The sequence below is a fragment of the Salmo trutta genome, chromosome 27 (assembly GCF_901001165.1).
Source record: "Salmo trutta chromosome 27, fSalTru1.1, whole genome shotgun sequence".
Classification (NCBI taxonomy): Eukaryota; Metazoa; Chordata; class Actinopteri; order Salmoniformes; family Salmonidae; genus Salmo; species Salmo trutta.
Window position 1 is genome coordinate 24,816,659 of NC_042983.1, and position 15,467 is coordinate 24,832,125.

The 15,467-nt window shown below is 47.3% G+C and overlaps 1 long non-coding RNA gene across 1 annotated transcript; it reads right to left on the bottom strand.

The window, feature by feature from the left end:
* Positions 1-2,021: 2,021 nt before the first annotated feature.
* On the bottom strand, positions 2,022-5,144 carry LOC115165183 (uncharacterized). Its single transcript, XR_003870094.1, has 4 exons — positions 4,838-5,144; positions 4,525-4,633; positions 4,213-4,437; positions 2,022-2,119 (listed from the first exon to the last, which is right to left on the bottom strand). It is a non-coding gene; the product is annotated as an uncharacterized LOC115165183 (long non-coding RNA).
* Positions 5,145-15,467: the final 10,323 nt, after the last annotated feature.

The following is a 15,467-nucleotide window of genomic DNA, read 5'->3' on the forward strand; positions in this document are numbered from 1 at the left end:
CAAATTAGTTCGCAACGAGCCAGATTCTGTATACCCTGATTCTGCGTGCAACGAACGCAAGAGAACTGACACAATTTCACCTGGTTAATATTGCCTGCTAACCTGGATTTATTTTAGCTAAATATGCAGGTTTAAAAATATATACTTCTGTGTATTGATTTTAAGAAAGGCATTGATGTTTATGGTTAGGTACAGTCGTGCAACAATTGTGCTTTTTTTCCGCAAATGCGCTTTTGTTAAATCATCCCCCGTTTGGCAAAGTCTGCTGTCTTTGTTAGGAAGAAATAGTCTTCACAGTTCGCAACAAGCCAGGCGGCCCAAACTGCTGCATATACCCTGACTGTTTGCAAGAGAAGTGACACATTTTCCCTAGTTAAAAGAAATTCATGTTAGCAGGCAATATTAACTAAATATGCAGGTTTAAAATATATACTTGTGTATTGATTTTAAGAAAGACATTGATGTTTATGGTTAGGTACACGTTGGAGCAAAGACAGTCCTTTTTCGCGAATGCGCACCACATCGATTATATGCAAAGCAGGACAGGCTAGATAAACTAGTAATATCATCAACCATGTGTAGTTAACTAGTGTTTATGATTGATTGATTGTTTTTTTATAAGATAAGTTTAATGCTAGCTTACCTTGGCAACGTAAAGCAGGTGGTTAGAGCGTTGGGCTAGTTAACGTAAGGTTGCATCTCCAAGCTGACAAGGTAAAAATCTGTCTTTCTGCCCCTGAACAAGGCAGTTAACCCACCGTTCCTAGGCCGTCATTGAAAATAAGAATGTGTTCTTTAACTGACTTACCTAGTTAAATAAAGTTTTTTTTTTAAAACATTAAAAAAATAAAAAATATATTTAAAAAATTGGCAAATCGGTGGCCAAAAATACCGATTACCGATTGTTATGAAAACTTGAAATCGGCCTCAATTAATCGGCCACTCCGATTAATCGGTCGACCTCTAGCTATGACTGATAAATTTGATTGAACAAGTCGTTCCAGCATGGCTATAAATTGTTCAAGATCTGCTTCACCATTGGGTAAAATAAGAGATAGTGTTTTGCATGCTATCTCCACAAATTTCCAACTGTAAGACATCACGAGGTTCGCCATAATCTCTTGCCCTGTCTAACAGTTCGTTCAGAGTATCCAAAATCATCACGTAAAAAAACGCATAATCGAGGTTTTGATTCAACCATGTGAAATTGAAAAACTGTCTAATCTCTGTATTGCTGAATTTATTTCTGTACACAACCCTGACACTTCTATCAAGACCATCTCCCTCCTGATTTATTAGACAATTTTCCAATTCCTCAAAAACATCGTATTTCGTTTCAGACTCTTCGGACATGGGCGTTAATGGCGGGGTCTGTGTGGGGTCCGGTGTAGAAGATCTTATGCTCTCGTTCATATTGTTAATTAAAAAAACTAGGGCGGGCGGGATTTGGGATAATTGGTTTTCATCGGTCGTCCCGGACTCGTTCATATGTTTAATTATTTCAATTAGGTCGGCGGGAATTTGGGATAATAGCTTTTCGTCTATCGGAATTATGTCCGTTACCCCACCCTCATTCATCCGTACAATTAAATCTTGAAGATCGGGTGGTATTTGGGCCAACAGGCTTTCAACTGTCTCAATTATGTCTGTTGGCTCGTCCATTTGGGTAACTATTGATGTGGGTTCTTGGGGTATTCTGGAAAGATCCATGTTACATATAGGTTTTTTAGCGCCTGTATTTGTGTTTTTTAAACGGTTTGTTGCTTAACAAACGGGGCATTGTTCTACGCCAGAAGGATAGATCCTGACTGTATTGCCGCTCGAGTAAATCCACCATTCGTTTGTATAGCAAGACATTTCTGGATTTTAGAGCCCTGGAAAAGGCATTGATAAACCTAGCTTGGTCTATTTCAGGTTTGGGTGTTTCTACATAAGAATTGGAGGAATCAAGAAGGTTGGCAGCGTCACAGAATATCCAGTCATCTACCCCTGGAATGTCATTTAAAACGGTGAAATCATCCGGTTTCGTTGTTTTATTGGGAATGTCAGGCGTGCCCGAAATCCTCCGCGTGCTCTCGGTGTGTATGGTCTTCTGTGCCGTTATACGCCGGGGAGGAGTCTGAAAGAAAATAATATATACAAAAAATAGATTGTTAAACATGTAATATATTAGTGTAATGGGTGTCGTAATGATCAGACCAAAACGCAGCGGGAACGTGTATACTCATCTTCTTTTTAATGTGAAGAAGGAAAAACAAACAAATCACGTATACAAAACAAACGAACGACACTAACAGTCCTGTCAGGTGCTCAGACACTAAACAGGAGACAACTACCCACAAATCCCACAGAAAAACACCCCTCTTAAATAAGACCTTCAATTAGAAGCAACGAGGAGCAGCTGCTTCCAATTGAAGGTCAACCCCATTAACTAAACATAGACATAGAAAGACTAGAACTAACATAGAAATAAACTAACATAGAACATTAACCAAAACCCCGGAACACTCTAAACAAACACCCCTTTACATAAACACATAGCCCAACAAATCCCGAACCACATAAAGCAAACACCCCCTGCCACGTCCTGACCAAACTACAATAACAAAATACACCTTTACTGATCAGGACGTGGCAGTACCCCCCCAAAGGTGCAGACCCCGGATGCACCTTAAACAAAACACAAAAATAAACCCCCCCCCCAAAAAAAGAATAATCCCAAACTAAAGGGAGGGAAGGGAGGGTGGCCATTGTCACCGACGGTTCTTGTGCTACACCCCCCCCCCCTCCCCAACCCCCTACTACGGAGGTGGCACAGGCTCCGGCCTTACTCCCCAACCTAACCTGTCCACCCCCGCTAAGTACTTATTACATTTTACCACTCCCAAAGTCTCTGGGCTATAGCACATCGCTGAAGACCTCGGGCTAATGTGCGTTGCTGGAGACCTCGGGCCTGATGCGCGTCGCTGGAGACCTCGGGCTGAAGAGTGACTCTGGCTGCGCCGATTCCGGACTGTAGGGCGACTCTGGCTGCGCCGATTCCGGACTGTAGGGTGACTCTGGCAGCGCCGATTCTGGACTGTAGGGCGACTCTGGCTGCGCCGATTCCGGACTGTAGGGCGACTCTGGCTGCGCCGATTCCGGACTGTAGGGCGACTCTCGCTGCGCCGATTCCGGACTGTAGGCCGTCTCTCTCGGCTCCAGACTGTGGGCCGTCTCTCTCGGCTCCGGACTGTGGGCCGTCTCTCTCGGCTCTGGACTGTGGGCCGTCTCTCTCGGCTCCGGACTGTGGGCCGTCTCTCTCGGCTCCGGACTGTGTGCCGTCTCTCTCGGCTCCGGACTGTGGGCCGTCTCTCTCGGTTCCGGACTGTGGGCCGTCTCTGCTGGCTCCGGACTGTGGGCCATCTCTCTACGGGGCACTGTCGCCGGAAGCTCTGGACGGGGCACTGTCGCCGGACACTCTGGACGGGGCACTGTCGTCGGACACTCTGGACGGGGCACTGTCGTCGGACACTCTGGACGGGGCACTGTCGTCGGACACTCTGGACGGGGCACTGTCGTCGGACACTCTGGACGGGGCACTGTCGTCGGACACTCTGGACGGGGCACTGTCGTCGGACACTCTGGACGGGGCACTGTTGCCGGAAGCTCTGGACGAGGCACTGTTGCCGGAAGCTCTGGACGAGGCACTGTCGTCGGAAGCTCTGGACGGGGACTGCGCACTGAAGGCCTGATGTGTGGGGCTGGCTTAGGACGCGCCAGACTAGGGACACGCACCCCAAGGCTAGTGCGAGGAGCGGGAACAGGACGTACTAGACTGGGCTGACGCACTGGAGGCCTGGAGTGCACCTCCTGCACAACCTGTCCTGGCTGGATGGTAATAGTAGCCCTGTACGAGCGGAGTGCTGACACAGGGCGAACTGGGCTGTGCAGAGGCCTGATGGTTGCCGTGCGTAGAGCAGGCGTAGGGTAGCCTGGGCCTAGGAGGCGCACTGGTGGCCAGATGTGCTGCGCAGGCATCCTCTTCCCAGGCTGGATGCCCACTCTAGCACGGCACTTGCGAGGGGCTGGGATCGCTCGCACTGGACTGTGCGTGCGCACGGGCGAGATCGTGCGCACTTCCGCATACAGATTTTAACATATTCAATCATAAAAAATGTATAAATTATAATAAAAGATGTATTATTAATAACATATATATTGGCTTCATACCTTGTCCATGTAGCGCCGTTTCTTGAAGAACTACCTTTTCGGGCCGGGGTGATTCTGCGCAATGTACTTGCGCACAAGTTGTGCGTTGTTTGTTTGGGTCGGAAATATGGAGCTTGGTTCCTGGGGGAGTTAGGGTAAAGCCGTTCGAACAGAACGGGAGAATAGCATCTATGTCATCGTTCAGAGTACATGAAGCATCAGTGATCCTTCTTTGGGGTCTGTCAGCTGTAAACACAAAAATAGCTTTTAATATAGGGTTCACACTTTTTTTTAATGTGTAAATATTCTTATGGATTTTATTATTGGCCTTACGTCGACAATAGTGTGATGGGGACTGGCTGCACACGTTTTGCTCCACTGAAACCCCCTCTAATGAGGGCTGTTACAAATCATCTATTCCCCAGAGCAGCTGTGTAAAGGACTGAGATCTTGCATACGTTAAACTAATATTAACAGGTATTTATACTATATACACATTTTTTAAATATAAGAATACGTGCATTTGACATATTACCTAATAAATCGTTGTCCATCCGTTTTAGAATATCGATATACATTTTTTTATATCCATACAATTCCCTGAAAATCCCTCTCCAAATCGAATATATTATTTTCACTAACTCACCTTCAGAAAGCTCCATTTGGACGGATTCATCGATTATCTTTTAGCTGTTATGGGCGGATAACTCTTCTGGCTGTTGGCCTGATGTTGCGCTTTAGTCTGTCTGGCTAGTATCTGTTTCCCTAGCCTCGCTCCGAGGTTGTGTCTCTAATGAGAAATATTCTGTAATGAGTTTACAGAGCTGGGGGTGCCGTTTTTTCGGGTGACATCCTGTATGCCTAAAAGGGTCATATAAAATACCCCCGAATGTCTAGAGACCCAAAAACCACAGGCGGGTGTCTCGACATATTCGGTCTGCCGATATTGTATTTATGCTTCATAGCACAGCTTGGGGGCGCTGATTAGAAAATAACATATGTTTTAAAACCGTAGGAGGTTGTCTAGACATGCTATATTCAGCCTGGGCTTTTTTGACTTTTTAGCCCCACATCCTTGGGGGTGAGATAAATACGTATTTGAAAGGCTTGTGTGGTAATAAAATCGAAAGTGCCAAGCCCAATTGAAGAGACGCACACAATCCTAAACAACAGCCCTAGCCTTTTGGCTTCAAAAGCCACCCATGCAGAGACACACCCCCCACCCCCTTTTTGTTTTGAAACACACACACCTACACTCCCGCGCACGCACACACACCCCCCGCGCACGCACACGTCTTTCCGGAATCCATTTTTCTCCGGGCCATGCATGCGGATAGCTCGAAAATGCAGAGTCCCTTCGTTAAAGGGGAGATACAGCTTTAAAACCATTTATTTAATTCATAATATTTAGTACAGACCTTTTTAAATACAGCTTGTAATCACTTAAACATTTTTACTGTGCAATATTGAAACATGCATTAATGTTTTTTATGTATAAACAACGTTTGTACAGCAGGTCAGCCACCATTACCTGGCACATTGTAACGCCCTGGCCATAGAGAGGGGTTTTTGTTCTTTATTTTGGTTAGGCCAGGGTGTTACATTGGGTGGGCGTTCTATGTTCTTTTTCTAGGTTTTTGTATTTCTGTGTTTTGGGCCGTGTGTGGCTCCCAATCAGGCACAGCTGAAGTTCGTTGTTGTTGATTGGGAGTCACACATAAGGAGCATGTTTTTCCTTTGGGTTTTGTGGGTAATTGTTTCTGTTTAGTGTTTGCACCTGACAGGACTGTTTGGCTGTCGGTTTTTTTGTTTTGTGTAGTGTTCTTTCTATTATTAAATTCAATGATGAACATTAACTCTGCTGCACCTTGGTCTACTCTCTCTCACGACAGCCGTTACACACATGTAATGTAGGAAAGACTATTCGTATAAAATAAGACATTGCATTTCTCCGCGACAGACCCGGGCGAGAGAGAAATGACAGATTCCCGTTCGTTAAGGGGTAGCTTTAAAACCATTTATTTAATTCCTAATATTTAGTACCGACCTTTTAAATATATATATATTTTTTTACTGTTCCTTTCTTACAGATAAAGGCATGCTATGGTATGGGGTTGTCACTGACCCCAACCACTGTCTGTTTCCCATTCTCCCGTGTCAAGACTCCGTAAGTTTTCACTCCATGGATAGATCAAACGTCTTGCATGTAGACTCTGTGTATGTCTTAAGGGTAGAAGCGGCCAGCGACGTAATTGTTCACGATTTTGGAAAAGACTGTCCAGCTTATTCATCAGGGTTATGAATATAGGGTAATCCCTCCATTTAAAGCTAAACATAGGCATAAAAAAGTTGACATCCTTGCAGGCTTTGGAAAATACATATGAACTAACAGACTTCATCGCATTTGTACTATCAAATTGTTCACATGCTAAAATTGTCACTTTGGAGTCGGGGCTATAAGCCATTAAAGAGATCCTTATGACTTTCAAATCATTGCGCCCGCACACTTGCTCTTCCAATGCAGCCGTATCTTAAGCCATTCTCTCATACGCAGTGCAGGAGAAAAACTCCCGGGTTGTGCTTGATAAAGACAGCTGCCTCCAATTGAAGGTCAATCCAATGAACTAAACATAGAAATAGATAGACTAGACTGAACATAGAATTACACTAACATAGAACATAGCCCAACAAACCCCGAACCACATAAAACAAACACCCCCTGCCACGTCCTGACCAAACTACAATAACAAATAACCCCTTTACTGGTCAGGACGTGACACTTCTGTATTGCTGTCTCTTGTCTACCCTCCTCTCTTACCCTGCCCTGGTTGTAAAAACTGTAAAAGTAAACAATTGTTTAATGGTAATTTTACAGGCCTTTTCACCTCACCTGAAAATTCTTTGGAAACCATGTTTTAGTTTTTCACTGTCTGCATTTCACCTGTTATCATTTTTTGCAAATAAATCAAACTAATTATAATCTATAGAGCAGCTTGTAGTGATATTGTCTACTGTGTGCTCATCTAAACTCTGTTCTTTCTCCATCTCTTCTGTCACTTTCTCTGTCTCTTGTCTGTTGCTGTCTTTTCATCTGTTTCCTGTCTCAGGTTCTTGTTTGTTACTGTCTCCTTTGTCTATCCTCTTCTGTTTTTATGGCCTGTTCTGTTCTTCTGGTGTCCCTCTCCATCATATCCTATTCTTCTGTTACGGTCTCTGTGTCTTGTCTGGTGTGTCTTTCTCCATCATATCCTATTCTTCTGTTACGGTCTCTGTGTCTTGTCTGGTGTGTCTTTCTCCATCATATCCTACTCTTCTGTTGTTATCTCTGTGTCTTGTCTGGTGTGTCTTTCTCCATCATATCCTATTCTTCTGTTATCTCTGTGTCTTGTCTGGTGTGTCTTTCTCCATCATATCCTATTCTTCTGTTATCTCTGTGTCTTCTCTGGTGTGTCTTTCTCCATCATATCCTATTCTTCTGTTCTTATCTCTGTGTCTTGTCTGGTGTGTCTTTCTCCATCATATCCTATTCTTCTGTTGCTATCTCTGTGTCTTGTCTGGTGTGTCTTTCTCCATCATATCCTACTCTTCTGTTGCTATCTCTGTGTCTTGTCTGGTGTGTCTTTTTAGTTTTGCAATCCAAAACGGTCAAGGGGATACTGGGGTAGCTTAACTTGTTTTGGGCCTGTGTCTTGGTCACCTAAATCATCCTCTTCCCTACCAATTTCCCCTGGCTACTGCTGTTCTAAGTGCTCCAGTGGCCTGCTGTTCTCATCTGTCCTCCTCCTTGGTTAATCTGCAAGGTAGCAATGTAGAGGAACAACATGTCATTAGTTTGTTTTAAACGGTGACTGCACTTCCTGATTTGGCCCCGTTTTGGATATGGTTCATTAAGAAATGCTAGCGGCCATGACTGAATTCAAACGTGAGGTGGTTTCAGGGTGTGGTTTGATGTGGGTGTCTCGTGTGTGTTCACAGGTGGGAAGAGTTATTTAGCCAATTACCTTCAACCTGTCACGCCCTGACCAGGTGAACTCTTCTATTTTGGTCAGGGTGTGGCATTTCTATAGTTTATTTTCTATGTTTTGGTATAGCCTTGCTTTGGGGCGTATTTCTATGTTGGGTTATGTCGATTCCCAATCAGAGACAGCTGTCGCTAGTTGCCTCTGATTGGGGAATCATATTTAAGTTCCTTTTCCCCCCACGATGTTTGTGGGTTGTTGTCTCTTTGATTTTGAGCAGCTAACGTATCGGTATTTTCTTGATTTTGTGTACGTGTTTTATTCAGTGTAAGAATAAACATGTGTTCGCTCCCAGCTGCGTTTTGGTCCGCTTCTTCATCACCCGACGCCAATCGATACAGAACAACCCACCAAACCAGGACCAAGCAGCAGAGGAACGAAGAGGAAGGATGGACATGGGCCGAGTTAAGGAGGAGCATTTCCAGGGCGATGGAAGAGTTTAGGGAGACCGAGAGGCATCCCCAAGAATTTTTTAGGGGGGGGCACAAGGGCTGTTTGACGGGGCAGGAGCTGCCCGCCAGTCAACAGTCACCAGAGCTGCCCGCCAGTCAACAGTCGTCGGAGCTGCCCGCCAGTCAACAGTCGTCGGAGCTGCCCGCCAGTCAACAGTCGTCGGAGCTGCCCGCCAGTCAACAGTCGTCGGAGCTGCCCGCCAGTCAACAGTCGTCGGAGCTGCCCGTCAGTCAACAGTCGTCGGAGCTGCCCGTCAGTCAACAGTCGTCGGAGCTGCCCGCCAGTCAACAGTCGCCGGAGTGGTCAGACTGCGCTGAACTGCCGGAGTGGTCAGACTGCGCTGAACTGCCGGAGTGGTCAGACTGCGCTGAACTGCCGGAGTGGTCAGACTGCGCTGAACTACCGGAGTGGCCAGACTGCGCTGAACTGCCGGAGTGGCCAGACTGCCCTGAACTGCCGGAGTGGCCAGACTGCCCAGACTGTCCCGAGCTGCCAGACGTCCCCAGTCCAGTCCGGCCCGTCCCTGCTCCCCGCACCAAGCCAGTGGTGCTTGTCCGCAGTCCAGTCCGGCCCGTCCCTGCTCCCCGCACCAAGCCAGTGGTGCGTGTCCCCAGTCCAGTCCGGCCCGTCCCTGCTCCCCGCACCAGGTTAGTGGTGCGTGTCCCCAGTCCAGTCCGGCCCGTCCCTGCTCCCCGCACCAAGCCAGTGGTGCGTGTCCCCAGTCCAGTCCGGCCCGTCCCTGCTCCCCGCACCAGGTTAGTGGTGCGTGTCCCCAGTCCTGTCCGGCCCATTCCTGCTCCCCGCACCAGGTTAGTGGTGCGTGTCCCCAGTCCTGTCCGGCCCATCCCGGCTCCCCGCACCAAGCCGGTGGTGCGTGTCCCCAGTCCAGTCCGGCCCGTCCCTGCTCCCCGCAGCAGGTTGGTGGTGCGTGTCCCCAGGCCAGTCCAGCCCGTCCCTGCTCCCCGCACCAGGTTGGTGGTGCGTGTCCCCGGTCCTGTCCGGCCCGTCCCTGTCCCCAGCACCAGGCCCACGGCGCGTGTCCACAGTCCGGCACGGCCTGTGTCCGGTCCACCGGTGACCAGTCCTGTTCCGGTCGGCGGCTCCGCTCCGGAGCCTGAGCATGCCGCTCCACCGTGGTCCAGTCCGGGCCAGAGGGGTAGGGCTAGGGTGGAGGCAGGGGGAGAAACACGCCCGGGGCCAGAGCCTCCACCGAGGGTGAGGCGCCCACCCGGGTCCCCCCCCTAATAGACTTTAGGTTGGTGCGCCGGGAGTACGCACCGTTGGAGGGGGGGTACTGTCACGCCCTGACCAGGTGAACTCTTCTATTTTGGTCAGGGTGTGGCATTTCTATAGTTTATTTTCTATGTTTTGGTATAGCCTTGCTTTGGGGCGTATTTCTATGTTGGGTTATGTCGATTCCCAATCAGAGACAGCTGTCGCTAGTTGCCTCTGATTGGGGAATCATATTTAAGTTCCTTTTCCCCCCACGATGTTTGTGGGTTGTTGTCTCTTTGATTTTGAGCAGCTAACGTATCGGTATTTTCTTGATTTTGTGTACGTGTTTATTTCGGTGTAAAAGAATAAACATGTGTTCGCTCCCAGCTGCGTTTTGGTCCGCTTCCTCATTACCTGACGCCGAACGTTACACAACCGGACTATTTGGGGACTGTCAATAAATTACATAATGTAAATAGGACAATATTTTCATGTTGAACATCTTTTAGTTGTCTCATTAAATGCTTTCAATATTTGTATATGCATTTCAACAATATATAGTTGGTTTGAGGTTAAGTCATTGAAATTTGGAGCTATTGGAATTTTAACATGTCCCAAGTACATTGTGTAATTTACCAATGGTCCATAACTAGCCCCATAGGGATACCCAAAGTCACCCCAAATTTACCACAGACATTAAGATAGGGTTGCGTGCAGCTACACTCCAAATGGATGATTACTTGTGTGCTGCCAGCTGTGGGCAGGATTGTAACAAACCCAACCTTCATTTACACAAGTCTCACAAAACTCAATTTTGGACAAGACAGACTTATGACCAAAATTATCCCATTTACACTTTGTAGTCAATTTTGACGGTTTGACTCATATCGATGCCACATAGGCTGTTTTCTAAATGAGAAGTTTAGAAAACAGTATACAGTCAGTACTGTATACTGACATGACCAGGGCAACTCGACTGTAAAAATATATTCAAGTGTCTGCGTAACAGAGCAACACAACTCCAAACATGGCAGATAAGAAGCTACATGAATATAAAGAAACATGAGCCCCCAAAAAATTACCTGTAGAATTGAATAAGTTATAAGACCTCTATGATTTATTTCATTTTGTCAGTCTACCAGCTAATGTGAGATTTTTAGATTACATAACATTTGAGGACACAATTTAAGGGCCTATGTATTTTCAATATTTTTCACAATTTAACCACAAAGCTGGCCCTATCCCCCCCCCTTTCTGGATGCCCACCCCCTTCCCTTCTAAGTTCAAGTTTGTTTATTTGTCACGTGTATATACAAGAAGTACACAGTTTATTTGTCACGTGTATATACATGAAGTACACAGTGCATTAAAATGCTTATCGGAGCAGCAGGTAGCCTATTGGTTAAGAACGTTAAACCAGTAACCGAAAGGCCGTTGGTTTGAATCCCTAGCCGGCAAGGTGGAAAAATCTGCCGTTCTGCCCTTGACCAAGGCAGTTAACCTCCAACAACAACTGCTCCCCGGGCGCCGATGATGTCGATTAAGGCAGGCCCCCTAGTGCACCTCTGATTCAGAGGGGAGGGGTTAAGTGCGGAAGACACATTTCGCTGCGTTCAGTTGTGCAACTGACTAGGTCTCCCCTTTCCGTTACTTGCAGGTTAACCTTTTGAAAAGTATGTGGACACCTGCTCGTCGAACATCTCATTCCAAAATCATGGGCATTAATACGTAGTTGCGCCCCCCCTCTGCCAGCTTGCAGTCAACGTTCCAATTCATCCCAAAGGTTTTTGATAGGGTTAAGGTCAGGGCTCTGTGCAGGCCTGTCAAGTTCTTTCACACCGATCTAAACAAACTATTTCTGTATGGACCTTGCTTTGTGCATGGAGGAATTGTTATGCTGAAACAGGAAAAAGGGCCTTCCCCAAACTGTTGCCATAAAGTTGAAAGCAACAGAATTGTCTAGAATGTCATTGTATGCTGTAGCGTTAAGATTTCCCTTCACTGGAACTAAGGGGCCTAGCCAGAATTATGAAAAACAGCCCCAGACCATTATTCCTCCTTCACCAAACTTTACAGTTGGCACTATGCATTCGGGCAGGTAGCGTTCTCCTGGCATCCGCCAAACCTAGATTTGTCCGTCGGACTGTCAAATGAAGAAGCGTGATTCATCTCTCCAGAGAACGCGTTTCCACTGCTCCAGAGTCCAATGGCAGCAAGCTTTACACCAATCCAACAAACGCTTGGGATTGCACATGATAATCTTAGGCTTGTGTGTGGCTGCTCAGCCATGGAAACCCATTTCATGAAGCTCCCGACAAGCAGTTCTTCTGCTGACATTGCTTCCAGCAACGGGTGTGGCTGAAATAGGCAAATCCATTCATTTGAAGGGGTGTCCATATTTTGTCGGGGTAAGGAGGGGGTGCTGTTGGATTAATTAAGAAACTCTTTGAAGAGGTAGGGTTTCAGGTGTTTTTGGAAGATGTGCAGGGACTCTGCTGTTCTAGCTTCAGGGGGAAGCTGGTTCACCATTGGGGTGCAAGGACAGAGTAGAGCTTGGACTGGGCTGAGTGGGAGCTGCCCCAGGGGTGGGAGGGCCAAGAGACCAGAGGTGGCATAACGGAGTGTTCGGGTTGGGGTGTAGGGTTTGAGCAAAGCCTGAATGTAGGGAGGGGCCGTTCCTCTTCCTGCTCCATAGGCAAATACCATGGTCTTGTAGTGGCTGTGAGCTTCGACTGGAAGCCAGTGGAGTGTGCGGAGGAGTGGGGTGACATGGGAGAACTTGGGAAAGTTGAACACCAACCGGGCTGCAGCGTTCTGTGTGAGGTAGGGTCGTACTCTACGGATGTTGTAGAGCATAACCCTGCAGGAATGAGTCACTGCTTTGATGTTTGGATAGAATGACATGTTGTTGTCCAGGGTCACGCCAAGGTTCTTTGCACTCTGGGAGGGAGACACCGTGGAGTTGTCAACCATCAGAGAGGTCTTGGAGCAGGCAGGTCTTCCCCATGAGGAAGAGCAGCTTCGTCTTGCCAAGGTTGAGCTTGAGGTGGTGGGTTGACATCTACGCTGAGATATCTGCCAGTCACACAGAGATGTGTTTCGCCACCTGGGTGTCAGAAGGGGGGAAGGAGAAAAGTAGTTGAGTGTCATCCACATAGCAATGATAGAAGAGACCAGGTGAGGATGTGACAGAGCCGAGTGACTTGGTGTATAGAGAGAAGAGGGGCTAGAACAGAGCCCTGGGGGACACCAGTAATGAGAGTATGTGGTGCAGACACAGATCCTCTCCATGTCACCTGGTAGGAGCGGCCTGCCAGGTAGGATGCAATCCAAGAGTGTGCAGAGCCTGAGACGCCCAGCCTAAAGAAGGTGGAGAGGAGTATCTGATGGTTCACGGTGTCGAAGGCAACTGATAGAGCTAGGAGGATAAGAACAGAGGAGAGTGTCAGCTTTGGCAGGGTGGAGAACCTCCGTGACACAGAAAAGAGCAGTCTTGGTTGAGTGACCCGTCTTGAAGACTGACTGGTTAGGGTCAAGAAGAGCGTTCTGAGAGAGATAGCGAGAGAGTTGGTCAGAGACAGCAAGAAAAGAAAGAAGGGATACGGTCTGTAGTTTTTAACGTCAGAGTTGTCGAGTGTTGATTTCTTGAGGAAGAGAGAAACTTGGGCCAATTTGAAAGTCAGAGTGGACACAGCCAGTGGTCAGGTATGAGTTGGTGAGGGAGTAAGAACTGGGAGAAGGCAACTCCCCAGACCAGAGGATGGGGTCGAGCGGGCAGGTTATCGGTCGGCCGGTCCTCACTAGTTGCAGGATTTCATCTGGAGAGAGAGGGGAGAAAGAGTTCAAGGCATAGGGTAGTTCTGTGTGAGTGGGAACAGTGACTCTAGGCTGAGTGAGTGAGGAGTGGATGTTGTCCACCTTCTTTTCAAAGTAGTTGGCAAAGTTATCCGCAGAGAGGAAGAAAAGAGGGGGAAGGGGTGGAGGAGAAGGAGGAAAATTGTTTCCTAGGGTTAGAGGCAGAAGCTCGAAATTTAGAATGATAGAAAGTGGCTTTAGCAGCAGATACAGAGGAAGAGAAGGTTGAGAGGAAGGAGTGAAAGGATGACATGTCCTCCGGAAGTTTTGTTTTCCTTCATTTTCGCTCAGCTGCCCATAGCCCTGTTCTGTAAGCTCGCAATAAGTCACTCAGTCACGGAAGAGGAAGGGAGGGCCGAGCTGGCCGGGAGGAAAGGAGACGAGTCATAGGATGCAGAAAGAGAGGAGAATAGGGTCGAAGAGGTAGACTCAAAAGACCTGGGGGAGAAGGATTGGAGGAAAGGGAGACAGAACAGGAAACAAAGTAGTGATCAGAGACGAGACCTGGAGGGGGGTTGCAGTAAGATTAGTAGGCGATCAGCCTCTAGTAAAGATGAAGTCAAGTGTATTTCCTGCCTTGTTAGTGGGAGGGGACTGGGAAAGGGTTAGGTCAAAAGAGGTAAGGATGCAAAAGAGAGTGTTGTGCTTATCAAGGTGTCAAGGTGTCAAGCTCATTGAGGAACTCTCTAAGGGCACCTGGTGGGTGATAGATGACTACAATGTTAAGCTTGAGTGGACCATTGACAGTGACCGCATGGAGTTGAAATGAGGAGATGGACAGGTGTGTGAGGGAGAAATTAGAAATTCTCCACTTAGGAGAAATTAATAGTCCTGTGCCACCACCGCAGAGAATAGATGCTCTCAGACCATTAGAGAAAACATACAATCGTCAGATGAAGTGAGAGAAGCTTGAGTAGCCCTGTTCTCTGGGGTGATCCATGTCTCTGTCAGGGCCAAAAAGTCAAGGGACTGAAGGGCAGCATAGGCTGAGATGAACTCAGCGTTCTTGACCGTAGATCGGCAGTTCCAAACGCTGCCAGAGACCAGGAATTCCACATGGGTTGTGTGCACAGGGTACACTAACTTAGAAGGGTTGCAGCCAAGGGGTGGGGAGCGTCTGTAAAACCTACAGGGAGAGGAGCAAACTGGGATAGAAAACATACACATAGTTACCAGAGCTACCAAAGAGCAAAGTTAGATCATTTGAAAATAACTAGGTAAGATACACAAGTGAGAGAGTGGTGTGGAGCCTTCCTCTCTTTCCTTCCTCCAATAACCCTGCAGAACAACTCGGCAGAACTGCCTTTGCTTCGGCAACGAGACCACCGTCACAACTGCTGCTGCGAAAACAGAGGAGACTAAAGTACTAATAGGACAGGAGAAATCACTCCCCTCCAATACAGCCACTGATTACAAAAACAACAACAGTCTCAAATTGCCCTGCCCTTTAATCCTGGTTGATGTGTCAACAATCATCTGCATGTTATGAGCAGTCAGAAGTTCACACACCAAGTAGGCTACTGGGAAGACAGGCAGCACTTAAAGTAGATGGCTTTAGCTAGCAAAAATACAGTACTAGACAACAACAGATTAAGACAAAAATTTAACTTATCACACTTTGCTCAGTGCTATACTATAGACTCTGAGTGATAGGCATTTTGCTGAATGATGACATAGGGCGAGTTCGTTTTGGATTGCCCAGTGCACCAGGTGGGTGGAGATTTCACTTAAAGA